The sequence below is a fragment of the Nycticebus coucang genome, chromosome 19, assembly GCF_027406575.1.
Source record: "Nycticebus coucang isolate mNycCou1 chromosome 19, mNycCou1.pri, whole genome shotgun sequence".
Lineage (NCBI taxonomy): Eukaryota > Metazoa > Chordata > Mammalia > Primates > Lorisidae > Nycticebus > Nycticebus coucang.
In genome coordinates, this window is record NC_069798.1 from 34,931,690 (window position 1) to 34,948,871 (window position 17,182).

Below are 17,182 nucleotides of genomic sequence, written 5' to 3' on the forward strand. Positions count from 1 at the left end.
ATGTCAAATCCATCTATAAATAAAGGGTGGTTGTTTATCATAACATTATATGTCCTAGCAAAGCAAAAAATGGAAGCATTGCATATGCTCATGAGAGAAAATTAGGTAAATTAAATAAAAATACACTCTTTTAGAATATTTACTGACATCTTTTCAACGTCTAGTAAATAAGAAAAACATTTACTTTAAAAATATTTATTTTATTTTATTTTGAATAAAAAAAGGTGAACTATAAAGCCACCCAAATATATACACTTATTTTTGTGTTTATATTTAATAAAATATATAGGTTAGATTTTATTAAGAATGTTTATACATGTGGTTCTATGTCTATAATTACTTACATATAAGGGTATACACATATATAGAGATGGACGAAAATTTATAAAACACATATATAGCAGAAATATTGAATAAATATATTAAATTTTAATAGTTATATCTGGAAAATAGAGTTGTGAATTCTTATTGTTTTATTTTTCAAGCATTTTATTCATATATAATATAATATATATTTATGTATTATTTTTATCATTCAGCTATTGTTGATTTTTTTCCTTTTATTAAGTCATATATACATATATCATGAATACATTTATGCCTGTGTAGGATTCCATGTGTTTATTTTTTGTACAAATTGGAGCGGTTACATCCAACTAATTATCATAGCTTTCACCTCACTTACTTAATCACTGTTTTAAGACATTTGTGTTCTATACTTGATAGATTTGACTTGTGCCCTTGCAATATGCTCCATAGGTACGGTCCCACCATTTACCCTCCCTCTATCAAACCACCTCCCTTCCCTCTCATTTCCCTCCCCTTCTCTCCTTCATCCTGGACTATAGTTGTGATTCATCTCATATGAAAGTGTGAGTGATTATAAATTGGTTTCATAATAGTACTGAGTACATTGGATATTTTTTTTCCGTTCCTGAGATACTTTACTAAGAAGAATATTTTCCAGCTCCATCCATGTAAACATAAAAGAGGTTAAGTATCCATCTTTTTTAATGCTGCATAGTATTCCATGCCATACATATGCCATAATTTATTAATCCATTAATGGGTCGATGGGCATTTGGGCTTCTTCCATGACTTGGCAATTATGAATGGACCCACACATTTCTCCTCTAACAAAAATTGACTGTGACTGGATAAAAGACTTAAACTTAAGACATGAAACTATAAAAATTCTTGGAGAGAGTGCAGGGGAAACACTTGAAGAAATTGGCCTGGGAGAATACTTTATGAGGAGGACCCCCCCCAAGCAATTAAAGCGATATTAAAAATACATTATTGGGATCTGATCAAACTAAAAAGCATCTGCACTTCCAAGAACACAGTAAGTAAAGCAAATAGACAGCCCTCAGAATGGGAGAGGATATTTGCAGGTTATGTTTCCAACAGAGGTCTAATAACCAGAATCCACAGAGAACTCAAACTTATTAATAAGAAAAGAACAAGTGATCCCATTTCATTGTGGGCAAGAGACATGAACAGAAGTTTCTCTGAAGAAGACAGGTGCATGGTCTACAGACACATGAGCAAATGCTCACCATCTTTAATCATTAGAGAAATGCAAACCAAAACCACTCTGAGATATCATCTATTGCTGAGTTTTTAAATTCTAAACATTAGGAGGCCGTATATCTAACATGAGGAAAGAATCTTATGTGGCTGCCATCAAAGCTTATGTGATCTCTATTACTGGAGATATCAAACTAAAAAAGTCATTTCTGATTCATCTTATGTGGCTGCCAACAAAGCTTATGTGATCTCTATTACTGGAGATATCAAACTAAAAAAGTCATTTCTGATTCAAATGAAAAGACTCACTACAGTAATCCAGGGACAGATTACATATAGACTGGAAAACCACAAGAAACTTGAGGATGAAGGATCAATATGAGTGGAAATTATTGGGTTTCGGCTTATGCTGAAAATCAAAGTTGTGCATGGCCTTGAAGAGCTTCTTAAAAAAAAAAAAAAGTGAAGGGCTAGGCGTAGTGGCTCACACCTGTAATCCTAGCACTGGGGAGGTGGAGGCGAGTGGATTGCTTGAGCTCATGAGTTTAAGACCAGCTTGAGCAAAAGTGAGAACTTGTCCCTGCTAAAAATGAAAAACTGAGGCAAGAGGATCTCTTGAGCCTAAGAATTTGAGGTTGCTGTGAGCTATGATGCCACGGCATTCTACCAAGGGCAACAAAGTCAGTCTCTGTCTCAAAAAAAAAGTGAAGAAGGTTGAAGACTTGGGTAGAATATCATGGGTAAATTCAAAATGTGAAGCAGCTCATGTGCAGAAAGGTTCTCTTATGTGTGTGCAGTGGATGCATTTTTCTATACAATCCTTCTCGAAAGCAATCCAAGCCAGGTGATTTTCAGTCTCGATATCTTTAGATCTTAGATGAGTAGTCAAAGAGAAATTTTATCAGCCTCCTGTACTTGTAGTTTAGAGACTCTGGAACCTGTCCTTAAATGAATCTTCCTATAAAATAAGAATTCCAAATATAGAATAAACAATAATTCCAGTATAGTTCATTTAACTCATTCTTTGGTTGAATCTTCACCAAAGTCCCAGGCTTCTCATTTGGACCAGAGTCTCAGGCTAAATATTTTTCACACTGTATGTGTTATTGAATTCTTGCTAAACAGAGGCTGAGTTCAAGCCATCCTATTAGCATCTACTTCTTAACTTCTAAAAATGTGTTCTTATTAAATAGACATTCCCATTAACTGTGTACCATTTGATTTTAATTACTCCAGTCTGTATTTTTCTAGGGAAAATTTTTGTTTCCATTTCCTCTATTTGGCTAATACTTGACTTTCATACACAACACATTCTTTGCCTTGGAGATGATTTTCTCTTTGGACCTACTTCTTTCACGTGTTTCAGGGAATTACATCTGGCTAGTATTCATCACCTAATCATGGCCCACACTGTAACCCAGAGAGTCCTCAGCCCACATTAGGGTAAAAAAGAAATCTAAGGAATAATTCTTCTTCGGAGAAACACATCTACGCAGACACATAGCATGGTTCTCTTTGGTTTGGGGCACTGAGACATGTCAAAATAAAATAATACTTTCATTTCCAGCAAACCCAAACCTAAACCTTCCTGTTTGACCATCCCCAGACACCAATACCCTGTTTGCTATGCTGTTACAGAACCTTTTCACATGAAACAATCCTCTTTAAATTAGTCACAAAGCAGATTTCAGAGGGAGAGCTCAACGAACAATAAGTATCTTGTTGGGGATCCCAATTCTTGTAACTTGTTGATTCCTCAGGTGAACTTGAATCCTCTTCCTGAAGGTGAAATCTGTCTGCAGAGTCCACTGAGCTTTTTAATCCCTTGAAAGTTCTTACAGTATCTATAAAAATTTCTGCTCTTAACCTTTCCTATGTTATAAAAAGCACAGCCACGTTCTTCATAACCATTTTATGTCTTATATAAAACTCTTTATAAAAAAAAAAAAATCTCACCAGATAGCCTCAAAAGAAAAGTTGCCCAACATTGTCTTAAAATGGCATGCTTGTTTAATATTGGCATGAAGGTAGAGTCAGTGCTCTGAATTCTGGACTGCCCATGCTGGCATCCAGGGGCTGTCAAAACCTGCCAGTTGCTAAAATATCCCTTCTACTCCGTGGGAAGATAGTGTCAAGAGTAAAAGCGAGGAAGGAAAAATTTTGGCTGCCATCCAAAAACGGTTGTAGAAAAAAGGTTCTCTCTCCGACAACATTCTGACATGCTTTCTTCAGTTTTACCATGAAGTTGAAATCTTTTCTCAGGAGAGATAAGTGTATATATAAAGACAGCACGCATGTGGTGGGCTCAAGAATTTCAAACATGGCCCGGTCTAACATAAAGGAAGGAGAGGAAGAGGGGTGGGAAATAGACCCCTGAAGTTCCAGGAAGGGCTGTCAAAAGTAAGCCATTTCAACTCATTTATCTTTGAAATATTTCTACTTCCAAACTCTTCTGACTGATTCTAATATAATTTGGACCTGATGCGTGTATGATTTTATGTGAGGCTGCTTATTTGCTTGATTTCTGAAAGCTTGGATCTATCATATACATAAATAACATATGTGATCTACATAATAAATATAATTTTGCATTTATGTAGTAATTAGCACATCAGTGTTCAAAGAGCAGTTAAGAAATACAGTCCAAATTTATAAAGCATCCTGGGAAGGAAGTAACAGGGAGGAGGAATAGAAAAATATATTGAAAAAGTCCTCCAACCTTAATTGGCCATGCTTCTGTTACAGAGAAGAGGGTGACAGGCCTCCGTCACCACTCAGACTCATGGATTCTGAGATGGAGGTGGGAAGGGTGTGTCTGGTGTGCACATACCAACATATATAAGCAGGTAGAGGCAAGAGGACCCCTCAAACAAAATGAAACTTAAAAAATGATACATATGCACCTGGTCCCTATGCTTAAAGGCTCTATCTACACAGAACAAATAAGAGAAACTTCCAATTGTCTAAATAATTGTTTTAATGACTTTAACAATACAGAAGACCTATATATGAGACCTTGATCAACAATGTGGGTTTAATAAAGCAGTCCTTATTGTAAGTTGTGTTATGTTTTGAATTGTAAGAAAAAAATGATTCTACCTTTAGGTATTTCTGAATAACTGTTAATAAAGTAAGCAAAGAAATAAGCCAAGGAAATAGAAAGGTAATTTCTAAATAAGTGTATTAAGCCATCAAAAACCATAATGAATGGGCGGCGCCTGTGGCTCAAGGAGTTGGGCGCCGGTCCCATATGCCGGAGGTGGCGGGTTCAAACCCAGCCCCGGCCAAAAAAAACACACACACAAAAAAAAAAAAAAACCATAATGAAAATATAAACTATAATTTTCTTGATTTGCCTATATGGTACATATCTAGTTCTGTCTTGATTCTACCACTAGCCAGTTGTTTATCTTCTTTATAGCAAACAATTTCTCTGAATGTCAACTTTCTCATTGGTACAATAGAAATAATAATACCTACTTCTTATGAGATTTCAGATGGTACAATGGATGTATTTTTAGCAGACTATAAAATGCTGCACACATGTTGATCATCATGAATAGTGGTAATATCTCTGATTCATTTCACTCACAAGATTGAAGGGAAGTGTTATTTAATAGCTTCTTAGATTTTAATCAGTTTCTAATGCACTAGCTTCATGGTCATAAAATATTAGAGCTGAAAGAGAGCTTAGACATCTCATTCAAACATCCTTATTTTTAAGGCCCAGAGAGTTTGTGGCATGTTCAAAGTCAAACATCGACATGCATGGAATACAGACATGTATTCTAGATATATACATCCACAATGTATGCTACTATCATTTTGCCAAATGTTTTATTTGGTAAAATTCTCTGACTCTTTGCAAAGGCTTAGGTTAACAAATCAGGCCTTAAGGAAAATTTCTGTAAACTGATTTCTGTTTACCCATTAATTCTTATAAATAATTTAGAAAAAAGTGATCCCATGGAAACAGCAGCCAGAGACATCTTTTAAAGCGGTAAGTCCATCATCTCACCCCCTTGCTTAAGCCTATCAGCCCTCTCTGACTCTTACTGTAAGAAAACCTCACCTTCTCCTGCAGCACTCACATGCTTTAATTCCTGCTTCTTTAGACACATGTATCTCTTTTGAAATACCCTCTTCATTAATTACACCTTAGTTACACCTGCCTTTTTTGTTTTCCTCCAAATTCTTGTATTTAGCTGATGAATTTTCCCCCCAGATCATTGCCTGCCAAACCTTTTTTCAACCTAAGTGTCACTTCCTTGGAGAGAACATGTGTAATTGCCCCAGTCTCTGACCTATCTCCCTGTTTTGCTCACAGTGTTCATCCCATATAAAATAGTCTTATTTATTGACATTTTGCATGGTTCGTGTCATCCTCAGCACTAGAACATATGCTCTGTTAGGGCACGCCTCCCACCCCCAGTAAGTAGCTAGACTAGTCAGCAGCACCATGACCAGGATTGCTTTCCTGAAAGAGCACATCAGAGTGCAATTCTGACCTGATTGAAACATTTTAGCAGCCAGGATTGTGTTGGACTAATTCTGTGAAAAAAACAATTCTGCAAATTGGTACTTGACAGCAAGATAAAAGGACACTCAGGACAAACTTTATTGGTACCAGAATTTCACATGAAACCAAAACTCAGCCTCAGATAGAGTCAGTAATTGTATAAACAAAATAAATAAATATGTTTTAAGCCCCCTTTCAATATTTTTGGTATATAGTATACAGGAGAGTGAAAGAGAAAAAAAGATACATAAGGCATGGACTCTTACACAAAGTCCATACAATTTGTCTTGTAATATAATATGTGAATGCAAAATAAATTGTATAAAAATGCAAAAGTAGAATAAATATTCAAAATTTAAATAACAACAAAGAAAGAAAGATACAAATTATAAAGAGATACCGATTTCTGTGTTGGGTAACTACAACAGAAGATGCTATAAATTCAAGAGAGAAGAGGTATTACCATGCTGTTCTGAATTTTGTAGAAAGAATGTTTTTAAGTGTTTTTCTGTCATAATTTTAGGCAATAAGAACTGTTTGTATCTCCTGATCATTATTTAGTTTCAGATACATAAAGGCAGAAGTTTCCATCTGCTAATTCCATCTCACACACATATAATTGTGGTTATAATAAAAGGTGGAGGAAACCATATGCTTATAGGGCACAAAGCTTATTTTTGGAAACACTGAAATATAGACAGATTATTTGTGCTTTTTGTAGATTTTATATTACCTATCTCCTGGCCATCTGCAAATAACAGCAGGCCTAAGATGTTCAGATGTGCTTAGTGTGGGGACCATTAGATTGTGAGCAGAATGATTTTTTTAGCTAAAGTATGAGTAAACTAAGTCTCCTTACAGCTCTTTCACCAGACTGTAGTTTTCTCTACTATCCTCCTTCTTGATTAAAAAAAAAAAAACTGGCAACAGAGATACATAGTATATATGTTAAACATTTCTTTCAATATTTTCTCAGCATCTCTACCTCAAGTGGATCTGGGTTGCACTGAAATCTTCTTTTGGAAGGAATCAAAGTCTCAGGTCCCAGAAACACTGTACCCAGCAAAGGGTAAGCACGCACAGCTTTAGGGTTAGCCAGTTCTGCTGGGTTCAGGTACTCTTCCACCTTTGTGCTTCTGAGTCCTGCCTGCTAAACCCAGCTAAAGCCCGTATTCTTCTCTACCTCAGCTTACCTCTGTAACTTAGCACTGGCCATGACATATCAATGGTGTTTGTCGATTATTTGAAATATAGTTAGATAATGGATGAAGCTTGGATACATATGCAACTTGGCCTATATAGACATACAATATCTGTCTGATAATAATATCTGATTCCTTTAGTCCTAAGCTATAAACCCTCTTCACTTTAGAAAGTTGGGAAAAGACAGTTGAAGAATAGTAATTGACATAATTGAGACTGGGTTCAGTCCCAGCTCACTACTGCTAGCTTTGAGGTACCAAAGCAAGACTAGTTATATCTATGAACTTCAGTCTCTCTTTTTAAAAAAAAAAAATTGGTATCATGAATTGGGCTGCAATAAACATTCTGGTACAAATATCTTTGTTATAATGTGATTTTTGGTCTTCTGGGTATATACCTAGTAGAGGAATTATAGGATTGAATGGCAGGTCTATTTTTAGATCTCTATGTGTTCTCCAAACATCTTTCCAAAAGGGATTATACCTATAAGGTGTAATCTTACAAGGGTACATGTGAAACTTACTAATTATAGAATATAAATGTCTTAACACAATAACTAAGAAAATGCCAGGAAGGCTATGTTAACCAGTGTGATGAAAATATGTCAAATGATATATAAAACCAGAGTATGGTGCCCCATGATCGCATTAATATACACAGCTATGATTGAATAAAAAAAAATTGGTATCATGCATTTATTTTCCAATATTAAGACCAATGAATAAGATCATGTATATGATATATATTGCTTTTCATTTCTTATTTGGTAGAATTTTTTTTCCATACTTTGGTCTTTTCCACAAGCTGGATTTTGTTTCTTGGTTGTTTGGCATTGTTTTTATCTTACCAAGCCAAAGATTGTATTAGAATAGCTGACCCTTTTATCTACACATGGTATTAGTTGTCTTGCTATTTTTTTTTTTCTAATGTTAACCCCTGCTAAAGGCAGGAAGCCAGGCAAAGAAGGAAAATAGGGAGCTGCCTTACCCCATGCCCTAGTACTGTAACATTCTGGTTCTTGAATATACATCATGAATAAATTTGAAAATAATATTGTATTTGTTATTTCATATTCTCTGAATTGGGACACTCTTTTGTAAAAATATTCCCAGTCATCACTGTTTATTATTCTCTAAAATAGAACACCAAAGTCAGGAAGGTGGTTAAGCTATTTATTTAAGTTAAAGTGAAACCACTCTCATCTTTCCTATCCTTCTCCAATTTCCACCACTCTGTGACTCAGTATATCACTCTGTATCATTTTAACACTGCACTCAGCCTTGGAAGCCATGGAAAAGTTTTTCATCTCCTGGACAAGAGCATCTGTGTCTCTTAGGAACACAACTAAGATGGACGGTTCATTATCAGGGAAGGAGAGCGGACTGAGCACAGCATTCAGAAAAGCTACCACAGCAGGCTCCATACAAATCAGAGATTCGTGGAAATGATCACATTTCTACAGTTTGCCTTCCCTCCACAGCGCATTGTGTTCATTAACTCATTAATCTTTGTACCACCCCTGCAGCGAAGGTAACTATTATTAGCTTGGGTTTGTAGATGAAGAAATAGAACTAAAGTACCGTGAAGTTCAGCAACTTTCCCAAGATCACAGTGGGAGATGTTGTTGGGAGTGGGATCTGAGCCCAGAAGCCTTGTCTCCCAAGTGCCTACTCGGACACAGAGACACTCCCCCACCCTGACTATTAGCATAATGCTTAAGAGAAGCTGTCATTTTATTTCTTGGAGTTGCATTCACCTGAGCCACTGAACTCTCCTGAACACACATACAGTTGAGTTGTTCTAACATTTACACTGCCAAATGTCTGCATAATTCCTCTCTTTTCCTCTCCTACTTGTCAACAGCTGCCCTGCTTGACAGAATGCTCCCACATGGTCAGGAAAATAGAATTTTGAAAAAAAAAATATTTTTACTTTTCAGCACAATGCAGCAGAAGAAGCATGATATTGTCACCTGGTGAAACACACATTTCTTTCTGAAAGGAAAGGCATGTAATGTTATTTTTACACACTGACCCTCTCTGTGAATCTTATTCCACAGTCCAAGTGACATTTTGGCTTATCAACATGATGCTGATGAAAATGATCTGACAGTCAGCTTGTAACCCTTGATTTGATTTTCAGGAGACCTATAGACAGGATGAGGGAGGATACCATTGAGGGTTAAGGGCCCACCACATGCCTCCTTTGCACTGGACTCACCGATTGTCATAAAGCTACAAGGTGCTAATCGTGCTTTAGTTGGATAGCTGAGACCTGGAGAGGTGAACTAGTCCTGAATTGCTCAGCTACAAACTTAAAAAGGCTTTGAACCCATTTCTATCTGATGTTAAATTATATTAAACTGTATCATTCACACACACACAGGGTGCCAAAATTGTATATACATTTTAAGAAAGGAAAAAACATATTAAAATTACAATGCACCCTCTGCATATATATAAGAAAAATATATCAATAGAACAATTACTCTTACTTTATTTGAACTCACTTAATAGAATCTATACCCTTGGAATAGGAAGGCCCTTGTATTAAAATTTATTCCCTGAACATAAGCAAATGGCTGTGCTGTGTTCTTGGGATTTCATTAGAGTGCACACACTTTACTATCAGGTTAGGTTGTGGTAAGTGTTACTCAAGAGGTAGAAAGCACTCTGTGAATAAGCTCTTGCATCCTAAATTGCTGAGTAAAAGAATCTAGATGCTGGAGATACCAGGGTCAGGGGAATTAAGTGTTAAGTTCTGTTAGAACAAAGGGGTCCAAATAGACAAATATGTATTGATTTGCTATTCTGTAACCAACACGATAAATCATCACTCCATTCAGAGATGTTGAAACTAAGCTCAGACTGCAGATATGACTTGCTCAAGTCAAGCCAGCCAGTGACGGAGCTAAGGCTGAGTCAAAGTTCTTTTGACTTTTCAGCGTAATTGTTGCTACATACCATGGCTCTGCCCCTACAACATACCTACACTTTCTGCCCATCTTTTTCTTTTTGCTACCTTTCCTCTTTTCTTCTTTGGTAAGTCCACTGTGAGAGGGAGGATAATTTAGTCCCTTCCAAGAAATAGTTTTCAACTTCATATGGAGACTTGGGTGAAAAATCTTACTAAAAGTGGTGCATATTAGAATATTTATTTAAAATATAAATTCAGAGATATTTATACATGCATCCTACTATTTAACATTTAAATATATGTATGTCTGTAACTTATACTACAGTTAAGGAATGCAGTTTAGTCTTTGCCGGCAAATCAGAAGCTCCCGTGCCACTCTTTTCTCTCCTGATAAAGGTAAACATTAACCTGACGTATAGAATAGTCTCCTGTTTTTCTCTCACAAAACTAATGTTGAGAAAAACTGAAAAAAACTCTGAAAGAATTGTAGAATACAATTTCATTCACGAAAGCTAAAAAATAAAACTATTTGCTTTAGAGATATATATACAGGTGGTAAAACTATGGAGAAAAATTAATAAATGAGTGAATTTTTTTTTTTTTTTTTTCTGGCAGTTTTTGGTCAGGGCCGGGTTTGAACCCACCACCTCCAGTATATGGGGCCGGCACCCTAGTCCTTTGAGCCACAGGTGCCACCCACGAATGAATTTTTTTAATAATGTAAATTAAACCATGTCATCATCTCTCTGCTTAAAATCCATCAGCATCTTCTCATTGCACATAAACTAAAATCCTGTGTCCTTACACTAACTCCAGAATGCATGTGAACTCTGCTGACACCCAGCTCTCTAACTTAACCTTCCCCTTGGCCTCTGCCTTCTTCCCAAAGCTTCAAATCATTCTAAGAACAGTGAGAACTTGCTGGTGTGTAAGGCCTTCCCTGGGCCACTCTCTCAGGATCTTCACCAGATTTGCATCTTGTCACTCGGACCTCAATTTAGTGTCTCTTAAGAGTCATCCTCTCCCTTTCCATTGATCTGAATTAGCATCAATTCACTTTACTATCTTTTCATCACAGCATGTACCATTACTTAACATTTTATCACTTATTTACTTATTTATTTGATTATGTTTTACTAATCAAAACATATCCCACTAGAATATACTTTTTTATGAGAAAAAGGATCATCTCTGTTTTGTTTGATGTTGTCTTTTAGTAACAAGAAGAGTGCCTAGTGTATAGCAAATGCTGAATAGTGATTGGGTTAATTAGGCAAAGAACAAAGCATTCTCTGCTTAGAGAAGGATCAAACATCAAGAATACATAAATACAGTGTGTGACACACCTTTTGGGGGAAAGACACCATTATAAGAGGGACTTTACCTAACAAACGCAATCAGTGTAACCTGGTTTCTTGTACCCTCAGTGAATTCCCAACAATAAAAAAAAATACATAAATGCTTCATAGCAGAATTCTGAGCATGTGGCTGACAGCTGGCTAGTGGGAAGCACCAGACAGATAGAAAGAAAGAGGAAGACTCAGTGAATGAAAACTTTCTCCAGAGTTGAGACTGGGACATAGATTCTGGTCTTAGGATTCGCCTGTAGGAAGTGATAAATTTTACTTACTTCTTATGACTCTCCACCCCACTCCCACCTCCCTGATCATGGGAACAAGCTTTCAATTAAACCATCCTTTGCCCATTCTAACTTTTCCTGCACACCAATAATAGGTAAAAGAGAGCACAAAGTAACAAAAGAGGAATGTGAGAACTCTGCCAAGGTGAGCTGGGACTCTTGGAAACTCATCCTTCTCTGTATCCGGTCCTAACTCATGTCGCAGCTGTCATCCAGCTGTGTTATCAATGGACCACAGGTCCCATTCAGGGTCAGGTGACCTTGTGAAGCAGAAATAATATGTCACAAAGATGTGGTGTAATAAAAGATGTGTGCAAGGCTTGGCTGGCAAGACAGCTTTTCTAAATGACATTCTGATTGCATTCGATGCCTCAGCAACCCCACTATTCTTGCTGCCCAGGCGCTCTGCAGCCAATATATGCACCAGATGATAAAAAGCCCAGGGACCCACTGGGCAAAAGCCAAATCACATATTGGCAACATTGGCATAAGAGCATATAAAGCAATCCTTTTAAATATTTAGATTTGTCAGGCCCCAAAGTGTGACAGACACTCATCTAAAAATGTACTTTTATTCAACTAGGAAACTTGAGATTATAAACCAGTAAGTATAATATTGTGCCTTATAAAGAGAAGCAAATCTGAGAAAGATTTGTTGCATATTGATCTGTGGGATTTAAATCATCACCACCAAATCACATGTTGGCCTGAGACTGGGCTCATTGAATCACAGCATTAATCTTGTACATTTGCATTTTACATTTTTGTTGTTACAACTTTCCTTCCCTAACTTGATATTATTTGATGTTCAAAACAAAAATCAACCGAGATAATTTTATTGGCAAGTATTTTTTGATAATTTGTTCAGGACTGAGCACCTGCCTACATGCCAAGGAAGATACAAAAAACAGTTCTCACCTGGAGAAAGGGGACACATGTAGAAATGGACAGATAGTATCTCCCTGAGGGAAACTGAAATGAAACAAGCAGGTGCATATCTCAGATAAAAGTACAGTTTAGAGGGAGGAGGGAGGTGGGCAGAGAGAGGAAGATTGGTGGGATTACACCTGCGGTGCATCTTACAAGGGTGTATGTGAAACTTAGTAAATGTGGAATGTAAATGTCTTAGCACAATAACTAAGAAAATGCCAGGAAGGCTATGTTAACCAGTGTGATGAAAATGTGTCAAACGGTCTGTGAAACCAGGGTATGGTGCCCCATGATCACATTAATGTACACAGCTATGATTTAATAAAAAAAAGTAGAATTTAACAGCAAGAACGTGCATTTGTCACATGCCTATTATCATGAAGAAACAGTTCCAGGTTTAAGCCTTGTAATTAACCAACCCATAGTTGTTCAGAGCACAAAGGAGAAGCCAGAACATTTTAATAAAAAAAAAAATTATAAGTACACTATTATGTTAAAACATAAGTATGTAAGTGTTTGTGATGAATATAAGCTGAATAGGATCAGTAGAAGAATTGGCATTTGGGCTAATATTTGAGTGAAAGGTGATATAAAGACGAAGGTGTAAGTACATCTGTGTGTGCAAATGTGTGTAAGTGTTTTCTCAGTTGCCTGCCTCATTTTTCATAGGGGGAACAATGTGAGCTCTTATTACAATGCTGAACAGTTATAACCCACATGTATTACATCCTCCCCTACTACAAAATGCTACCTTCAAGTAAATGGCATGATTTGTTCACCCATTCATTAAGCAGGAACCAGGTGTTGGAGATGGAGTAATTCTTTTAAGAAGGTAAGAAAAATGACATATGCGCAGATAGCATGGTGCCCACAAAGGAGGATACAAGAAGGAGGAAATACCCAGAAAACTAGTGGAGAACCCTAAAGGGAGCATGTAAGCTGAATAGAGCATTGATAGGAGTTGGCAAGAAAAAATGTGGAAATGGAATAAGGGCACTTGTGATGGAAGAAACAAAAGAAATGAAAGAAGAAACGCTTGCTTGTGAGAAGCAGGCCACTTCCCTTCTGGTAGTGTAAGCACCATGCAGGACACAAAACTAGCACATTTCTCATCTCTGCCTTAGTCATGTGGTGAGGAAGGAAGTTCACAATGTGAGACCGCATCAAGAGTGATCACTTTGGGGACTCCAGAAGGAATCCTGGTGAGCGGAAGTTAGAGTACAGGTCCGCCCCATGCCCAGCCACAGGGTGCGTCCTGAGGACTGTGCCTGTACCAAGACAACAGGTGCTGCAGCCAGGAGCAGAGCTACCCCACTCCCACCTCCCTGATTCACTGAGTCTTCCCAGCCAGAACTGCCTGGGAAGGGCGGTGTCACGTAGGGGCATGAGAGGGGGACCTCTCGTGACCTGGTGCAAGGAGGGAGAGTTGACTTGAGTGGAAATGGTGGGAAATTGAGAAGTGAAGCCAGAAAGACAGGGAGAGGGACACAAAGAAAGACAGGAGCCAAGAGGTAGACTGGTGTTGGGAGGGCTGACGCAGCTGATGACTGCAGACAGCCAGTGAACCGTGGAAACAGCTTTATTTATACAGCATCTTAACAAGGTTGCATAAATCTTAAAACATGAGATAGAGCTCAACCTTAAAAAGGAAAAACTGAGCTTGTCAATAACAAAGTATGCATGGGCTACATGACGTCTGACAGGTGAAAATGATGTTGATAAGGGAGAAGTGTTTGGGGATCACTTCCTGAGTATTACCCAGGCTGTTGGGGCCCTGCTGGCCACAGCCCACTCTCCACAAGGTGGAGCACAGGGCCTTGCTGAGGACCCCAGGGCACACACTTGCTCCACTCACCCTGGTCAAGGAGATACTTCTCCTCAGATTCTATTCAAGGTCAAAACAAAGGTTTAAAAATTTGACAATAAATGATCAAGTTGAGCTTGATATTAAGCTTTAATTATTCTAATGCCTGTGGCTATCTGGTTTTCCCAGTGTATATTGTTGTTTGCTTTGTTAAGGATTAGTCAAGTGGATGGTTTTAGTCTGAGTTCTCCATTGTCTTCCCTTGGTCTATGTCTCTCTCTTTATTATTTATTTATTTATTTTGCCAATACCACACTGTTTTGGTTACTATAGCCTTGTAGTATAGGTTGAAGTCTAGCAATGTGTGTGGTGCCTCCAAATTTGTTCTTTTCACGTGAATATTCATTGTGGCGTAATTCACAATTGTAAAGATGTGGAATCAACCCAAGTGCCCATACTTCATGAGTGGATTAACAAAATGTGGCAAATGTACACTGTGGAATGTCATGCAGCCATGAAGAAAGATGAATTAAGACCTTTTGCAACAATTTGGATGGAACTGGAGACTATTATCCTAAGTAAAGTGTCTAAATAATGGAAAAATAAACACCACGTACTGGCTATTAAATTATAACTAACCAATGAGCACACATGCAGGGAGGCAAGTACAACTAAGCAGAAATCAAACAGAAAGGAGAGGAAGGAAGAGAATGGGAAAAACCTATGTAACAGGTACAATGAACACTGTCTGGGTATGGACACACTTATAGCCCTGACTTAAGCATAACAAAATCAATACATGTAACTAAAACCATATGTACCCCTGTAATATTTTAAAATAAAAAACATCAATTATAGGTACACTTTCTTCAGCCTTCTGTATTCCTCCTTTATCCTCTCTCTACTTTTTGATAGCTCTTGAATATAACTGAAGGCTTGGTCAAAAGAATTACGGGTAAGTTATATTAGGTTTCCCTGAATCATTTTTTGTTAAAAGTAAGTGAAAGAGTTAACTACAGTTAGACTTGTTGAACATCTATTACCAAAGTGTCTAAAGTGATGCTTTGAAGAAAAAGGATAGTTTGTGGCCATAGCTAACCATCAGAGATAAATGTTCACCGGGACTTTCTTTGAAGATAAACCTTGAAATTATCTCACCTCTTATTTTATTGATAAGATATTCAGAAACACCAAGAAGAAGAGTGCCATGTGAATAAATATGGCACTCTTAATTTTCCTGCTATAATATCAGAGAAACAGAGCAACCACACACAAAATGCAATAGAAATAAAAATTAAAGGAATACTGCACTATTAATTCAACAGAGTAACTAACTACATCAGAAGAAGAGGACTAGAAGTCTAGATTCACCGCTTCCAAACCATCACTCTTTTAGCTATTACATGTGTATGGCCCCATGGGAGCAGAGCAATATGAAACAGGGTGTATGTGACTAGAGTATGCTGAGGGTGCCACACAACCTGTTCATTGCAGCTGCAGCTAAGCTGTTACACCAAGGCCCTGGTGGTTTTTTTTTTTTTTTTTTATTAAATCATAGCTGTGTACATTAGTATGATCATGGGGCACCATACACTTGGTTCATAGACCGTTTGACACATTTTCATCACACTAGTTAACATAGCTTTCCTGGCATTTTCTTAGTTATTTTGCTAAGACCTTTACATTCCACATTTACTGGGATTCACATATACCCTTGTAAGATGCACCGCAGGTGTAATCCCATTAATCCCCCTCCCTCCACCTACTTCCCCCTCCCTCCCCTCCCTTTCCCCCTTCTCCCTATTCTTAGTTTGTAACTGGGTTATAGCTTTCATGTGAAGGTCCTACATTAGTTTCATAATAAGGGTGAGTACATTGGGTACTTTTTCTTCCATTCTTGAGACACTTTACTAAGAAGAATATGTTCCAGCTCCATCCATGTGAACATGAAAGAGGTAAAGTCTCTATCTTTATTTAAGGCTGCATAATATTCCATGGTGTACATATACCACAATTTATTAATCCGTTATCAGACCTCTGCCCAGAGCTTCACAGAATTCCTGCTGACTGAGAGGTGGAGTTGGGTTACTTAAAGACAAAGACAAAACCTAGACGTGTATGCCATTTTTATTGGCACAGAAAAAAATAAAATAAAATAAATAAAATAAAAACCAACTCCCCAAATTGGTTATTATTTCCACTGTAGGAAATAATATTTCTATTTTCTCAGGCTGGCTTCTATTCTTCCAATCTGAGGTTTTTCTGTAAATGAGTTATTCAGGCAAGTAAAAAAGCAGAAAAATAAACACTGCTACTGTTTTCAAATTATAGCAACTACCATGGCTGTTAGTAATCCTTGATCAGTCCTACCACACTTCAGTAACAGTCTTCCATACACTTCCTTCTTACCAGTAATCCTTAATATATGGCATGCACTGATACATACATGGGGTGTATGTACATATATTTTTTTTCAGAACCTTCAAAACTGCATTTATGAGAGTAGAAATCTGCTGTATAAATTTGAGTTTAAGTTCTCCTAACAAAAACTACAGAAAGAAAAGAAATTCTAAAAAATAGTTGTGGCTGTATTGTTAAAAATTTTGAATCCAGGCAAATTCCTTTCTTCTGCCTTTTTTTC